Source organism: Muntiacus reevesi, chromosome 2, assembly GCF_963930625.1.
Source record: "Muntiacus reevesi chromosome 2, mMunRee1.1, whole genome shotgun sequence".
NCBI lineage: Eukaryota > Metazoa > Chordata > Mammalia > Artiodactyla > Cervidae > Muntiacus > Muntiacus reevesi.
Genome location: NC_089250.1, coordinates 216377249 through 216394266, shown reverse-complemented (window position 1 = coordinate 216394266; position 17018 = coordinate 216377249). Strand labels below are relative to the sequence as shown.

The 17018-nt window shown below is 39.5% G+C and overlaps 1 protein-coding gene and 1 non-coding gene across 2 annotated transcripts in view; one reads left to right on the top strand and one right to left on the bottom strand.

Annotated features, from left to right (window-relative positions):
* The window catches only part of CFDP1 (craniofacial development protein 1), a 97963-nt gene that overhangs the window by 41285 nt on the left and 39660 nt on the right, over positions 1 to 17018 (top strand). The gene's annotated exons all lie outside the window — the stretch shown is intronic.
* LOC136161985 (U6 spliceosomal RNA) lies at positions 11304 to 11410 on the bottom strand. The gene has a single exon (XR_010661838.1). It is a non-coding gene; the product is annotated as a U6 spliceosomal RNA (small nuclear RNA).

Here is a 17018-nt window from a genome sequence, read left to right as displayed (position 1 = left end):
CTTTGCCATCTTTTTTTTTCTTTTTTTGTTATTTCAGCTAGATACCTTGTTAATAGCTATATATTGAGAATATGCTAGAAAGGGGTGAGATATAAATAAGGCAAGATTGTAGAGAGATAAGGATATCATTTTAGTTGTGGTTAGTATCCTTTCATTACATTTCATGTGAACTCAAGAATGGTGGAGAGCATTTTAGTGACTCTCCCCATCCATATTCTAAGCTTCGTTATTTTATGAGTCTTCATCTACACAGAAGATGTATTAAACAACATCTGTTGAGTGCTTTTTGGTTCCCCACAGAATTTGACTTTCTTAACAGAGTATAGGATAGTTATCACAGGAGCCTTAGTGTTCAATTCATTGAGTTACAACAATTGTATATATCCATGGAGCCCCTCCTGAAATGAGGTCTGTGTGGTGTGACTCCATCTCCCCAGAAAGCTTCCTCATGCCTTTCCTCAGGTGGTTCTCTTCCCCCCTCCCCTGGCACCTTCTGCCCCAGGCAACCACTCATACGATATGGTAGTTTTCCTCTTCCAAAGTTTGATGTATATCAATCATATGTTGTGTAACTCTTTTGTTCGTGGCTTTTTTTACTCAGCATAATGTTTTTTGGACTCACCCATGTTACTGTGTCATATTCATTTATTTCCATTGTATGAGAATATGCCAGTTTATCCATCCTGTTGATGGGTGTCGGGGTTGTTTCCAGATCTTTTTGAAGACATATGTTTTTATTTCTCTTGGGTAAATAAATACCTAGGAATAGGATTGCTAGGTCATAGGGTAGGTGTGTATTTAATGTGAAAAACAGATTGCCAAACAGTTCTCCAAAGTAAGTGCATTATTTTATATTCTTGCCAGCGTGTGTGAGAGTTCCACTTGGTCCATATCCTGGTCCACGTTTGGTTTTGTCAGTCTTTTTTTATTTTGGTGGGTGTGGGTTTTCATTTGCATTGCTCTGAAGACTAATAATGACATCTTTTCATGTGCTTATTGACCATTTGTATGCCTTCTTTTGTGAAATGTGTCCTCCAGTCGCATTTTTTATTCAATTGTTCATCAGTTTGTTGAATTGTAGGAGTTCTTAATATATTCTGTATATGTGTACTTTGTCAGATAGAAATGCTATTACTGAGTATTTCTGTTTATGTTTTTTTAGCTCACAATTATATTTGTTATTTTTGGTTGCATTGGGTCTTTGTTGCTGTGAGTGGGCTTTCTCTAGGTGCAGACAGTGGGAGCTGCTCTCTAGGTGCAGACAGTGGGGGCTGCTCTAGGTGTGGACAGTGGGGGCTTCCTCTAGGTGCCGACAGTGGGGGCTGCTCTCTAGGTGCCGACAGTGGGGGCTGCTCGCTAGGTGCGGGTCTCAGGCTTCTCATCCCAGGGGCTCTTCTTGTAGAGCACAGGCTCCAGGGCACGAAGGCTTCAGTAGTTGGGGCACATGGGCTCAGTTGCTCCACAGTTTGTGGACTCTTCTCCAACCAGGGACTGAACCTGTGTCCCTTCATTGACAGGTGGATTCTTTACCACTTGGCCATTATGGTGTGTGTTCGTTTTTTTTTAATTCATTTATTTATTTTTGTTGTGCCGGGTCTTTGCTTTACGAGGACTTTTCCTCTAGTTGTGGCGAGCAGGGGCTTCTCTCTAGTTGTGGTGTGTGGGAGTCTCGTTGTGGTGGCTTCTCTTGTTGCAGAGCACAGGCTTTTGAGCTTGCAGGCTTCCGTAGCGCTTGGGCTCAGTAGCTGTGGTGTACCGGCTTAGTTGCCCACAGCATATGGGATCTTCCCTGACCAGAGACTGAACCCGTGTCCCCTGCATTGGCAGGCAGATTCTTAACCACTGCACCACCAGAAGTCCTATGGTATGTTCCGATGAGCAGAAATTTTAAATTTTGTTCGTTTGGTTTATTTGTCTTTTTTTTTTTTAAATGGTTAGTGCTTTTTATTTCCTAAGAAGTTTCCCTGTCCTAAGGTTGAGATGGTTTCTTCTTTCTTTCCCTCATCGTTCCGGTGTGTGTGTTTAGATTTTTTAATCTGTCTTGATTATATTTAAACAGTCACTTTTTTAAGTATCATGAAAGTAAAAACAATTTAAACTGTTGCTTAAAAAGTTCAAACAGTGCAGAAAGATATAGAAAACAAAATGAAAGTTAATCATTTGTTTTTTTTTTCTAGACCTCCTCTGTTCAGTACAGTCTTCATTAAGCATATTTGATGCTTAGCATTTAATGCTGAGCATTAAAATGTGACTACTCTAAATTGAGATGTGTTTTAAGTGTAAAATATGCACTGAATTTTGAACAGTTAGAAAAAAAATAAGCAAACATCTCAGTTTTTGTATCCATTTCATTATTGAAGTGGTAACATTTTTAATATATTGGGTTAAATACAATAGATAATTAAAATTCACTTCACCTTTACATTCTTTAATATGGATACTATAAAGTTTTAAATTGTATTCGTGACTCTTATTTGTGGTTTCCATTATATTTCAATTGAACAGCTCTATTCTAGACCTTTTCCTAAGCGTTTAGTAATCTTTATATACTTATCTGTGCTTGGGATTTTTCTGCAAGTGTAACAGTTGGTTTTAGTTACATGAAGTCATCCAAACCTGTTTTCTTGAAATGTGTCATTTTTGCTTAAAAATACAAAAATATACACACTAACACATATTATGTTGTGCATATAGATTATTTGATATTTCTCTTAGTGGCTGCATAGTGTTCTATTTTGAATGTTCTATAATTTATAAAACTATTTCCCTATAGAGACATTTAGTTTATTTACTGTTTTGCTTTCTGATAAACAGTGTGTTTTTAGAGACTTCTTCATATTTAGAAATCTGATAAAAACAGTTTTCGTCTCAAATAGAAGTGGTTATTACAGCCAGAATGGGTGAATTGTTCCCTTGGTCAAGGACAGAATGGCTTCATAACTCTAATCAAAACAGTCTTAGGAGGAGCAGACCCTTTAATAAGTGAATTTTTTCTGCTGGAGTTCAGACTGCCTCTTTCGTTCATGATCAGTTGTTACACATGATCAGTTACATAGCAAGTTTAGGCTGGATAGAGGGTCACAAACAAAAAGAAGCCAGTATTCTGTGCCTGAGCTTAAGAGATTTTTTTAATGCTCACTGTGTAAAAATTGTTTTGAAAAGCTCTCCTGTTTCTAATTATTTTCCTTTTTGTCTAAGCAAAACATCTTTCCTAATAGGTCTAAAATCTAAAATTTATAAGCAGCTGTACACTGCTTCCTTAGAGAGCTGGAAAGTTCCACTGATCTGGACCCTTTGGCAGAGTGTCAGTTGACACTTTGTCGAGACTGGTGAGAACTCCTGGGCCCAGTCTTGAGCTTGCAGGTGTGCCTCCCGCCCAGTGTTGAGTTATTTGTGTGCAGACATAAAACACATATACATCTTTCTATTTATAATAGAGGGAAGAAAATTCTATGATGAATATTACTGCAGGCTCCTTCTTTGGAAGTTTGAGCATGCACGTGTGCGTGTGTGTGTGTGTGTGTGTGTTAGTCACACAGTCGTGTCCAACTCTGTGACCCCATAGCTCGCCAGGCTTCTTTGTCCATGGGGATTCTCCAGGAAAGAGCACTGGAGTGGGTTGCCATGCCCTCCTCCAGGGGATCTTCCAAACCCAGGTATTGAATGTAGGTCTCCCACATTACAGGCTGATTCTCTGCCATCTGAGCCACCTGGGAAGCCCAGGAATACTGAGTGGGTAGCCTGTCCCTTCTCTAGGGGAACTTCCCTACCCATGAATTGAACTGGGGTCTCCTGCACTGCAGGCAGATTCTTTAGCAGCTGAGCTACCCGGGAAGCCAACTTTGGAAGTAGGTAGAGTATTATCATGGCATTTTGACTTGGGCAGATCTCCCATGAAAATGCAGTTTTCAACTTGAGTTGTAGCCACTCTGTGCCACAGGGACTGGTGCGTGCCACAGGCAAAGCTCTGTATGTAACTGGGCTCTGTCAGCTGGGTCCCTTTTTCTGGTGATTGACTCCATTCCAGTTTTCTGCCTGGTTTTGGTTGCTCTTTACTTGTTTTTCCAGTTTTACCCAGAATTTCTCATTGTTATCTGATTGTGGGGGGGTTAGTCCATAAAATCTACTCCACCATTACTGCATTATTCGATTTTAAAAATAGCTTCTCTCATTATTCTCTCACCACAAGTATATGTTTAACTTTGCCATTCAACTTCAGCTATCATATATATATAATTACTTTCTGAAAACACTTTATGGACTTTGAGTAATTCCACCTACTAATACATTAAACATTTAAGGTGCTGTAGGAAAACAACTAGCCAGTCACCATGGTGAAATTTGTGATGTGTTGAAGGCCAAATAGTCCAGAGCATATTGTAGCTACAGATAAGCAACTTGGTTTCCATCTTGTTGCCAATATACTCAGAACATACTCTAAAACCTTTACCAAAATAATGCAGTAGGTGGACCAGGGTTTAGTAGGGTTAAAAATGAACAATTGACTTGCATTTTTAAAGAAATTTATTTTGACTGCACGGAGTCTTCGTTGCAGTGTGCGCAGACCTCCTCTTGCAGTACGCTGGTATCTGGTTGCGGCATGTGGGCTTAGACCAAGGCTCAGATGCGCATCCCCTGCAGTGGAAGGCAGATTCTTGGTCACTGGACCACCAGGGAAGTCCTGATATATGTTTATAAATGCCTAGATCAGTGGTTCTCAAACTGGTTGGTCTTAGGACTTCTTTACATGCATACAAATTACTGAGAACCCCAAAGAGCTTTTGATATCTGTTCTTATATTAGAAATTAAAGCTAAGAAATCATTCAGGTAGTAATGAACTCGTTGAAAGTGAAAGTATCAGTCATTAAGTCATGTCCGGCTCTTGTGACACCATGGACTGTAGACTGCCAGGTTCCTCTGTCCATGGAATTCTCTAGGCAAAAGTACTGGAGTGGGTAGCCATTCCCTTCTCTAGAATAAAGTCATTACATGTTAGTAAAAGTAGCATTTTTATGAAAAATAAGTATATTTTCAAAAAAAAAATTCAGAGGAATGGCCTTGTCCTACATTTTAGTCTAGTATTATCTCTAGAAAGATACTCAAGGAACTAATAACAATATTTGTCTCAGAGGAGCCAGAATTTGGTAACTAGAAGATAGGAGAGGGAAGGAAGGCATATTTTCAATTTGAATTTTGTGCCTTGTACATTAATTACCATTTAAACATGTAAATGATTTAATAAAGCCCTTATCTTTTCTTCTGGCAGAAAGGTGCTTAAAGTAATAGATTTTCAAAAATTATTTTATTTTAGATACTTATATTTAGAGGGGAGAAGAACCTCAGGATACACCTCTTCAATAAATTCGGTTCCCACTGTCTTTCTCTGTCATAGTCCCTGATTCTTTTCTTTTGTAGAACTTACCTCAACTTGTAAGTACATAGATTTTGTTGTCTATTTTATTTTTTCACCTTTCTTCTCCCTCACTAGATGGTTAATTCCCTGAGGGCACGAATCAAATCTGTTCACTCTTCTTGGTCTAGTACTTGGTTCATAATGGTTTGTCAGTGAACATTTATTAAACAAATGAATGAGGATCTATGGGAAACTCACATCAGTTTCCCATTTGTCAATGCTGAGCAGTTCTGGACAGTTGCCAGAATACAAATATCCTGCCCAAACACCATTTCTTTGTGGGTAAAAAGCTTCCTGCATTTGTTCAGGCTCCCCATAGATTGTGTATTAGATGAGCAATAAATATTTAGTAAGCAATTTGGAAGGTGAGCGTCACAAGAGGAGGCCACAGAATGGGTTTGTGCTCATAAACTTTCATGCATGAAGCCATTTTGCTATTTTAAAGATTTTCGTCTCCATCTCATTCTTTGATTTATGTTTTTCTCTAAAGAAAATAAACATTAAAAGAAAAAAAGGCCAAATCTAACTCTAATGATAAGGTAAACATTTCTTCCTTCCTGGATGAAGATGGCCAAACGCTTCATCTGTTTCCCTGTGGTGGCTCTTTTAGTGTTCTCAGCTCATTCGCCACTGGGTCATCAGAGGCAAGCAGGTGGATTTCAAATCCACACTTTGCTCATGAGACCCACCATTGCCATAAGATCTGCCACTGCCGTAGTAACAAGAGCTGGTGCTCTTGCTGTAGCCACTGAGGTCCACTCCTTTGCCTCAGGTTCCATGTAATATCACTATTTCTAAAAAACTTTATTCTCTCTTCTATACAAAACAACCCTGTGAAGCAGAAGATTTATAGTCATTAGTAGAAGAGCACACAGTGAACTATATTTTCATAGTGAAGTCATTCTTTTCCCATCCATGAACAGATCCTTCACTTAGGTTTGCTTAATAGGTATAGGAATGAAGAGCAGAGTGTATGCTTCTGGAAGGTACCTCAGCTCATAGCTTGTGTTGGAGATCATGCCACGCTTTTTTTGGAGCTATGGTGAGGATATTTTATAAACCAAAAATCAGCACAACTGCTGCAACAAAATTTTTTTCTTTTGTAGTTTTATTTACCAGAAAAGTCATACAGTGGTATACAGTCATACAGCATGGACAGTCCTGAAGGCATTACGATATGTGAAATAAGCTTTGTGGTTTTTTTCCCCTAAATAAATGCCTTTGCCAAAATTTTTGAAAATAATAATAATAAGGAGGTCCTCCCTGGTGGTCCAGTGGCTAAGACTCCATGCTCCCATTGCATAGGATCCAGGTTTGATTCCTGGTTGGCAAACTAGATCCCACATGCTGCAGATGAGATTCCGCATGCTACAACTGAGACCCTGTGCAGCGAATAAATAAAATTTTAAAAATAATAAATCAGATATAGTTAATACATTAAGGAGTAAAGTAAAAAAGTTGGGCTTGTCTAGGAATATCCAGGACATAAGGATGCTTATCCTAGAAGGAAGGCAGGAGATTGACTCTTTAAAAAATTGGAAAGCTGTGTTTTAATGTCTGCTTTATTGACCTTTCAGCACAGTGTTGGCTTCAGCACTCCCAGAGCTGCAGCCTGACTCCGCCTCTCTACCCAGAGTAGCATGCTGCACCACAGGCTACACAAAGCCATCACAGAGAGATTTCTTTTCTGCCGCAAAGGACATTTTTGCCTTAAAGCCTGTAGGTCAGACAGGTAAAAACAGGAGAATATAATGGTGACCCAGGACTATTTTTCTATCATCACCTAATTTGTATAGACCATACACTCCAGAAAATAGCAAGTGTTTGATGGTGGCAAAAGGACCTCTGGGAAAGAACAGCTTCATTGAATACCTGGGTTTTTCTGAGTTTCTTCATCTTATACAAATAACTTCCTGTAGTTATGGGAATTGGTCAAGACAAGCTCTTTTGCTTGTTTTTCTTAGCTGTCACTCCAATCCGTGCCATAGCTACACATTGCAGAATAGTAGAAGGAAAAGAGCAAAAAAATAACAAAAGTTCTGAAAACAAATACAAGGAAACCAGAGAAACCAGAGGAAATTGACATGAGAAATTCAGAAAGAGCCCAGCCTAGTTGAAAACTTGCCCGTGCCATGCGTTCAGATTTTTTTTTCCGTGGTATATTTATGGAGGCTACAGGTGCCCTGGGAGTTCTATTGTGTATTGTAAATGTTTCATTCTCTGAACTTTTCTAGTTCTTACCCCTTTCTAAGTTTTTGTAATATCTGACCGAACATTGTTTTGAGATGGAGTTTTTAGTTCCTGCTGGACTTCTTCTTGTCCCAAAGTAACAAACTCTGATAGCAATATCACTCTGGGAGGCATTTATGGGGACCTGAATCTGTGACTTCAACCCAGAATTTCACCTATGAAAGTTCTCAGTGCTGGGTGGTGGTTGGATATTGTCATTGTGCTCAGAACCGTGTATGTTTACATGTTGAGGTCATAAGCCCCACCAGTGGGAACCCAGCTTACTTGGCTTACTTACCTCTGTATCAGCAGCACCCAGAAGAATTTATGTTAGAAACAGGCACTTAATAAATATTTGTTGAATTAATGAGTGGTTTTAGGAAGGAGATTGGGGAAGGAGTGGTATATTTGAAAGGACAGCCCAAAATGCATCTTAACACTGAACAAGTTGAACATTCCCCTCCACCTTTCCTTATGCACACGTGTAGGTGTTATTCCAGGTCTGTTTTGGGAAGTGTTTTTAACCATGACCCCGTAGGAAGAAATATAATAAGACAAAATGCACTATTTGTGTGTAATGAGGTAAAAATATAGCATTTTGTTCCATTCACTTTTATTAAAATAAAATACTGGTTGTACCCACTAAATTGACTCATGATCCATTAGATTAAAAGCAACAGTTTGAAAACTGCTCTAAGAATGACTGGGTCTAGAATGTGTTTAAATGTTAACCTAAGAAGATAATGTCAAAAAAAAAAAGAAAGATAATGTCAGTTTGTTTTCAAAGTGGTTGAATCAGTCTAGCAGCAAGTGAGAGTTCCTATTGCTCCAGTCCTTGTCATTGGCAGACTTCAGTATTGCCATTTTCATGGGTGTGAAACAGTATGTCCTTGTTTACTATTAGATTGCAACTTTTCCTATAGCTTTAATTTTCATTTCCCTGTTACTTATTCAGTTACCTAATGGGGAGATAGTTGTTTACTGTTAGAGTACCCTTTGATGTTTTCACCTAAATATAAAGTTCTTGGACCTTGAGGTTTTTGAAAATCTAAGGAAAATTATGGACCTGCCTCCTAGAAAAATTACATGTATACTGAGAATTCTTGACTACTGTAGGACCTTCAGAGAAGAACTAGCTGGTGAAGAGTTCCCACGGACTCCCAAAAAGAGAGATGGTTAATTCTCTGTTCCACTCTAAGTCAGTTACTGTGCTGGGTGGAGGCTTCCCTCCTCCACACCAGCACCACTGCCCTTCCTGAAGCTTTCTGGAAAAGTGATATGACCCACAGCTTTGCACTGGTGGCAGAATTGGTTGGTATCTGTCAGGGGCACCAATATATATATAACATCGCGTGTGTAGATGGTGTGCTAAAGACGAGTTACAGAGCAGAGGCTGTAAATTGAACTCAACTGAAAAAAAAAACAGAAACTGAAAGCAACTAGTAAAAGACTCTGAGAATATCCAGAAGAGAGTAGGCGGGTGCGTGTGTTTTCCTACATGAGATGATAGATGAACTAATTCTATTTAAGTCTGAATAGGAGAGTCTAGTAGTCTGGAGGCCCTGATGTGCTTTGGCAACTGATACGAATTGCATGGACCCCAGTTAAACACAACATTATTTGTTTGTGTTATGATACAGTTAACAAGTAGATATAATTCTACATGGGTAATTGATCTCAAGGGGGAAATGGTTTATGCTTTTTTTGATCTGCCAGTACCATAGATTTCTTTTTTTTTTTTTGCTCTGTTTTCCCTACAACTTTTCTTACTCATCTAAGACCAGAATTTAGAATTTATCCCATTACTTTGGCTCCAAGGAACTTTATTCACTACCCAGCCATGTGATTCAGCACCCAGTCAGTGGTTGACTAATTAGATACATCATTCTCTTTAGAGTCGCTTCCAGCGCTCCCTGACTTCTACTCCAAAGTCACCACATCTGTGAAATAAAGCTGTTTTGTAGTATAAGGACCCTTGTATTTACTTTCAGAAGGGACATCCTTCCAGAAGTCATTTTTTATTTGATTTGGTAAGAAGTATGTGGGTACGTCACAAGACAGGTACTCCAAGCTCTATTGGGAGACCAGCATTTAAAAAGAAAGTATTCAAGATTCAACCAAGTAGAAAACTAGTTGTCTCTCGGTGGATCATTTTCATCTTTCGTTGGAGTATATCCATTAGCAGTGCAAATGTGGGGTTGGATAGCACAATCAACAAACATTGAATACTTCAGATTGTATTTATGAAACTCTGGCCCTCATGAAATTGACCGTAGTCAAGGAGACCATGAAGCACATCCCTATTGGGCCACAGGTAGTTGTTATTTTATTCTGAACTCAAAACCAGTTACTTCTAACGGTCCTGAATATGTCTCCAAATGTGCTCGGGGTTGGTATCCCTGGAGAAAAGATAGGAGAATCTGATAGAAGTTGAGCCACTTGCCTTTGTATAATGTGGAGGTGGTGATGGTCAGGGAAACTCCTTAAAGGTAGCAAAGGCGTGTTAAAAAAAAAAAAAAACTGGCTTCATGGTTTGGCAAACACAAGGTATGAAATTTGATGGTTTTGTTGTGTTTTTTTTTTTTTTTTTGCTAAGAGTTGGGGAGTAGGTGGGCAGAATTAAATGCACAGACTGACTGAAACTTCAACACACTTGATTCACTTCATAGCATATCAGCCTCTGCAAAGCTTAGCTATTTTGGAGCCAGTGGTGTGAATTATTTGCTGTAATAAGAGTCTGGCTTCCCGCCCTGCCCCCTCCCGCATTGGAGAAAAGAAGCTTGTATGCATTTTACCCAGCTTGGCAGTTCTCAGACTTTTTGTTTTCAGGACCTCTTAGCGCTCTTCAAAATTGTTGAGATGGTTTAAAACTGCCATTTATAGTGTAAAAAGTTAAAACTGAGAACAGCTTTAACATATTTATTAATTCATTTTCAAATAACAATCATGAACTCCAATACATGTTAACATAATATAAATAACTATGTTTACCAAAAAAAATTAGAGTCCTGCTGTGATTTTCTCTCTTTAACATCTGGTTTATAGAAGATTGACTTCCCAGGTGATGCAGTGAAAAAGAACCCGCCTGCCATTGCAGGAGATGCCAGAGACATGGATTTGATCACTAGATTGGGAAGATCCTCTGGAGAAGGACATGGTAACCCACTCCAGTATTCTTGCCTGGGAAATTCCATGGACAGAGGAACCTGGTGGGCTGTAGTCCATGGGGTTGCAAAAAGTTGGACACAGCTAAGCACACATGCATATCTTAATAGAAGATAACTGGATTCTCAGATCTGCTGCTCCATTCAAGCTGTTTTAAAATATGTTACTTAGGTTGAATTATATGCAAAAAAGCCAGTCTTATACAGATACATAGTTGGAAAAGGAAGTATTTTTTCTTTTTTTGCTTGTTTGTTATTGTTTTTTATTGTTATTATTTTTTTTCCATTTATTTTTATTAGTTGGAGGTTAATTACTTTACAATATTGTAGTGGTTTTTGTCATACATTGACATGAATCAGCCATGGATTTACATGTATTCCCCATCCCGATCCCCCCCCCCCCCACCTCCCTCTCTACCCGATCTCTCTGGGTCTTCCCAATGCACCAGGCCCGAGCACTTGTCTCATGCATCCAACCTGGGCTGGTGATCTGTCTAAAAATATGGAACGCTTCATGAATTTGCGTGTCATCCTTGCGCAGGGGCCATGCTAATCTTCTCTGTATTGTTCCAATTTTAGTATATGTGCTGCCGAAGCGAGCACTCTTTTTTTTCCTATATTTTTTTCTTGTTTTTCCTATTAAGAAAGGAGTATTTTAATAGCTATTTGGATCATTTTGGATATTGTTCTGTGGTACTACACCAAAATATGACTAATGATAGTTTTTTTTTCTATAAGAAAGCATTACAACTTTTTTTTGCTATAGCAAAACTGAAAAGAGCCTAAATACCCAGTAATATATGACTAATGAAATATAGTGTATCTACACAATGGAATATAATGTAGCTATTAAACCCTAAGATCAGTATGTACTTACTGGGAAAGCCTTGAAGTACCTTATTTAAAAACAAAAACTACAGAAGACTAGAAATGGCAGTTTAGTGAGGGATAAGCCAACAGGATCATAGCTCCTTGGCTTCAGAGTCCAGGTCTGCTACTTCTGGTTACAGAGCACTGAAAAGCGTCTTAAATTTCTCTGTGCCTCTCCTGCTATCCTTTGCTTTGGGTGTACTCTCTAGGTGACCCTTACATTTCTGAAACTTTTAGCTCTAAATAACGGTCTCAATCCAGCAAAAATATCCAGGACTCGCACATCCCCAAAACCTACAACAAAAGAGAGAAAAAGTTCTTTTGCCTTCGATAACTAGGAAGTCACTGGGGACCTCCACCAGGTGGTTTCAGAGGAGGAGTAAGACAGTCCAAATGCAGTGGAAGAAGGCAGGAGCCAGGGTGTGTGAGGGATGCAGCAAGTGAGGGCAGACTCTTGGAGCAACTACAAAGGGAAAAGCTAAAATAGAAGAAGGAGGTGTATCTAAAGAAGTGAGATGCTGAGGAGGTAGAAAAGGATGGGTGGAATCTTCAGCTCAAGGAGTGCATTAGTTTTGGAATAGAAGCTACCAGAGCACACGTGCGGCCCTCCCAGCTCCTCCCAGTCATCACAAGGGGGTTAAGGCAGAAACGCAGACCACAGCATCAACTACCAATACAGATAAAGCCCCCGAGGGGGTGAAGATTTGTACCTTCTGCACTTACCCTCCCATTGTAAGATTCAGATTTATGCGTCACAGTGAACATGTCAACCGGCCTCCCCAGGCCCCACTGCCCTCCCCTTTCCACGTTGATGGTGCAGCTGGTCACACCTGTGACCCATCCTGTGGCCCATATTTAGCTGTGTTTAGAACTCCGTGTCTTCATTGGTTTGTTAGTTGCCATTACAACTTTGTCTGAGTAGAGTTTTTGAGTTCTTGCAGCTCAGTGTCCGTCTATTTCTGATTGGTGTTGGCGCTAACTCAGTCTGTCTTTAAATAGTCAGGGAAGGAACGCGTTCTGTGCGAGCGCTTCTGCAAGGCGCGCTAAACGGGCTTTCTGTGCTTAGAGCTCGTGTGCTCTGGTAGCTTCTGCTCCAGAACCAGTGCGCTCCTTGAGCTCGGATCCCACCCGTCCTGTTCCACCGCCCCAGCAGTCTCACTTCTCCAGGTGCACCCCCTCCTTCTATTGTAGCCTTTCCCTTGTAGTTGCTCCAAGAGTCTGCCCTCACTTGCTGCGTCCCTCGCACACCCTGGCTTCTGCCTTCTCCCACTGCATTGGGACTGTCTTACTCCTCCTCTGAAACCACCTGGTGGAGGTCCCCAATGACTCCACAGTGTGGGAGACCCAGGTTCCATCCCTGGGTCGGAAAGATTATCTCGAGAAGGAAGTGGTTACCCACTCCAGTATTCTTGCCTGGGAAATCCCATGGACGGAGGAGCCTGCTGGGCTACAGTCCATGGGTTCGCAAAGAGTCTGACATGACTGAGCGACTTCCCTTTCACTTTCACTTTTCAGAGTACACAGGCATAAAGCCACCACATGGGGAGAATGGCCTGGAAGTTAAGAGAGTTCCTACTTGATTGTTCTTAAAACAGGAAAGAGGAGATAATGTTAGGGACTCAAGGAGTGTGGTGGTGGCTGGAACAGTCTCTGGGAAATGGGAAAGGGGAGTTCCCTAGAGTCACTCCCCAGGACTTCTGAGCAGCTTTAAGAGCAGGTCTGAGTCTGGAAATCATAGATCTGTGGGATCAGTGTGACTGTGATCTTCCCTGGAAGCCTCAGGAGCAGGATTGCAGGCATAGCACGTGTCTTCGGGTCCTTGCTGCTGGCTGTCTCTGAGGACCTCCAGCACCCCGAGAGTCAATGACTAGATAGATCTGCCCTTCCTCACTGTTCGCTGCAGGCAAGCTCCGGTAGGCAGCACATCTGTCAAATAGAGAGAATGGTACATATAACTCACCTCATAAAAAAGCAGCACCTTGATTTCCCTGTTTAAAAACATAATACAAAACATTGACGAGCACAACAAAACATACGGTGGCTTTATGCATTAGCATCTAATTCATCAGCACACCAAATTCAGATACTTGGATTTCTTTATTTAATACACAAAGTTCTCCAGTTGTAGTTTCTTAAAACTTAGTTGCAATGTGGAATCTGAAAACATATCAGTAAGCATTTTGTACTATTACATGAAAATCTTTGGTCTCACTTGCATTTTGAATGATTTTTTTTAATCAATATACATGATTTGTAACACCACACACTAGTCATTTTAGGCATTTGTAAAATGCTAGTTCACTGGATTACACAGAGCTAATGTTAAAAAAAAAAAAGGAGCTAATGTTGACTGATTTCATTAACAAGTTGCATTCATTAATATCACCACCAATCTCATCAGAAAGTCTTTAAGTACTGGGAAACTGTCCAGCTCACAGTGGTAGATCCAAATTTTCCAGAATTTGAAATCTCAGAATTTTTCATTGGCAGCAGATACTGTCAGTTATTCTCCTTCAGGTGAAAGACTTCGTTCGTTTTTCAGAAATGAGAAAATATCTACAAAGTACCCAAGTATGAGTAACCATAGTTTATCTGGAAAAGCAGATCTAGCTTGCAACTCGGTTGTACAAATGCTTTTCCTAGAGACCACCACTCTTGGCAGGAGTGCTTACTTCTTCTTAAAATGGAATATTAAAAAGATATCTATTAAAGAATTAAGGTTTAATAAGTTAACCTTATTCTAATAAAATTATATTTATTTCCCTACAAATGCAATTATAATTGTATATAAAATATTTATTTCCCTTAATTTTTATGGCTTTTGAGTTTTCTTTTTTAATAAGAATAAAGTTCTTATTTTAGAATAATTTTATAGTGAACAATCTGAATAGTTTCTTTCAGAAAAGTTGCTAAAATGATACATGTATTTTTAATCCAGTTTCCCCTAATTTTAACAATTATATGACCATGGGACATTTGTCAAAATTAAGATATCAACAAGAGGACAAAACTTAACCAAATTCTAGATTATATTCCAATTTTCCCATAAGAGTTCAATCCAGAATATCCCATTACATTTAGGCAGCAATATTTTCTCCACCACTTTTAAGGAAATAAATTTAAGATTTATGGAAGAGTTGCAGAGATAGAATGGAGAGTGCCATGTACCCTCCACCAGCTTCCCCTAATGTAAACATCTTGCATGATAACAGTGTTCGTTCAAAACTAATAGACCGTCAAGGCCACAACATTTTTATACCATTAAGGGGACACTTCCCCTGCAGATATGTCTTAGATTTGGGGAGGGCCTCCACATCTGTGAGCCTCACACTCTCATGACTTCAAGTGTGGAGCCAGGCAGACCAGGGCTTTGTACCCCACCCCAGCCGTTTCCAGGAGTGTGACCTCCCTAATCTCAGCTTCCTTCTCCACAAACAGGCAGATATAATGCTTGTGATAGACACACAGCAATTTGCTGCTTTGTTCTTAAGTGAAATTGCATTTTTTTTTTTTTCTTTCTTTCTCTATTTTTTTTAACCTTTTTTTGACCTGGTCATAAGGAATCCTTTTGGCAAAGTGTTGTGCTAGCGATAGAAAGAAGAAAGGAAAAGGTCTCTATTCTCAAAGGACTGAATTCCTTGTGAGGAAGAGAAGTACCCCTCCAACTATGACAAGTTATTCTTTGCTTTAATTTTATTTATTTTTGGTTGTGCTGGGTCTTCAATGATGCCCGGGCTTTTCTCCAGCTGTGGCAAGTGGGCTTAGTTGTCCCATGGCATATGGGATCTTACTTCCCCCACCAGGGATCGAACCCACATCCCTTGCATTGGAAGATGGATTCTTTTTTTTTTTTTTTTCTTTATTTGCATATTGGAAGGCAGATTCTTAACCACTGGACCACCAAGAAAGTCCCTGTTAAATATTTTTCTTAGGAAAAATAGAGGTGTATGATACCAACTGAAAAATTTAGGAAATCTTTGGTAAAATTAAAAATACACATATTTTTATTAGAAATTAACAAATCCAAGTAAGAGAAAGAAATATGAAGATTGCCCATGTATTAAAAAAAAAAAAAAGAAACCTAAGAAATTAACATTGGTATATGATTAACTAAACAGCAGACATTATTCAAATTTCACCAGTTTTCCCACTCATAACCCTTTTGCGTTCCAGAATCCAAACTGTGATTCCACCTTGCACTCAGTTGCCATGTCTACATAGTCTCCTCTGATCTGTGACGGTTTCCAGTCTTTGTATTTCTTGCCTTGACGCTGTTGAAGACTACTGATCGTGTATTTTGTAGAATGTTACTCATCTGAGTTTTCCTCATGATGAGGCTGGGCTTATGGAAGTTTAGAAAAACTGCCCAAGAAGTGGCATGCCCTTCTTACCACACATGATGCCAACTTATTACTAGTGATGCTAACTTTGATCATTTGGTTAAAGTGGAGTCTGCCAGGTTTCTCCACTGTAATATTTTTATTTTTTTCTCTTTACCTTTTTTTTTTTAAAATTGCTTTGTTCTTTCAGTTTTTCCAAGTCACTTTGGATTTGTGTTCTGTTGATATTAACAAAGGAATATTGATGCTTGTTACTGAACCTGAGCTCCCCAAATGCATTGTGGCACCAACCACTTGTTACTCTGGAAGGTTAGATGAGACCATCTGCATTTTTCTAAGGGAAGCTCAGTCACTTTTCGGGGGTGGGGTGGGGAAGTCCTGATGACTGCCTGGATTTTCAGGTCTTTATTAGGCAGCAAAATACGACCTCAGAGGAGAGGAATGGAGCAGGGTTATTTCCAGAGTCTGGATGGCATGCGACTCTCTTTCATAGAGAGTGTTGGCATTTTTTTTTTTTTTGAGTGGAAGTTTTTAAGAGTTATCTTAGAAGATTCAAGTATACACAGTGTAGAGCATCTAGAAATTTTGTAGTTTATTCTTATTTCCTTCATCCTATCTGTCCATGTGCTACTATGTGCAGTAGATCATTTACTCCCAGAGAATTCTGGCAAATTAGTATTCCTGGTTCTTGGGCTATTTAATTTATATTTCACCAGGAGCTTTCGGAGCACAATCTCACCACTGTTCTGTTATTAATACTAGACAGACTAGTAAGCCCTGTGTCCTGCAGAATTTAAGCAAGGCAAATCCTCATGGAAGATGGATTATGAATGCTGAAATTTACATTTGAGCCTGTCATTCAGTATTGCTCACACTGTCATTGAGTTCTGTTATTTTCTCTTAATGAACATTTCTGCTTTCTTGGGTAGAAACCCAGAAGCCTCCAGACCTTATTGCAAGAAGGCCTTGATTATTCCCTGGTGCAGCTTCAGTGCAGTCAC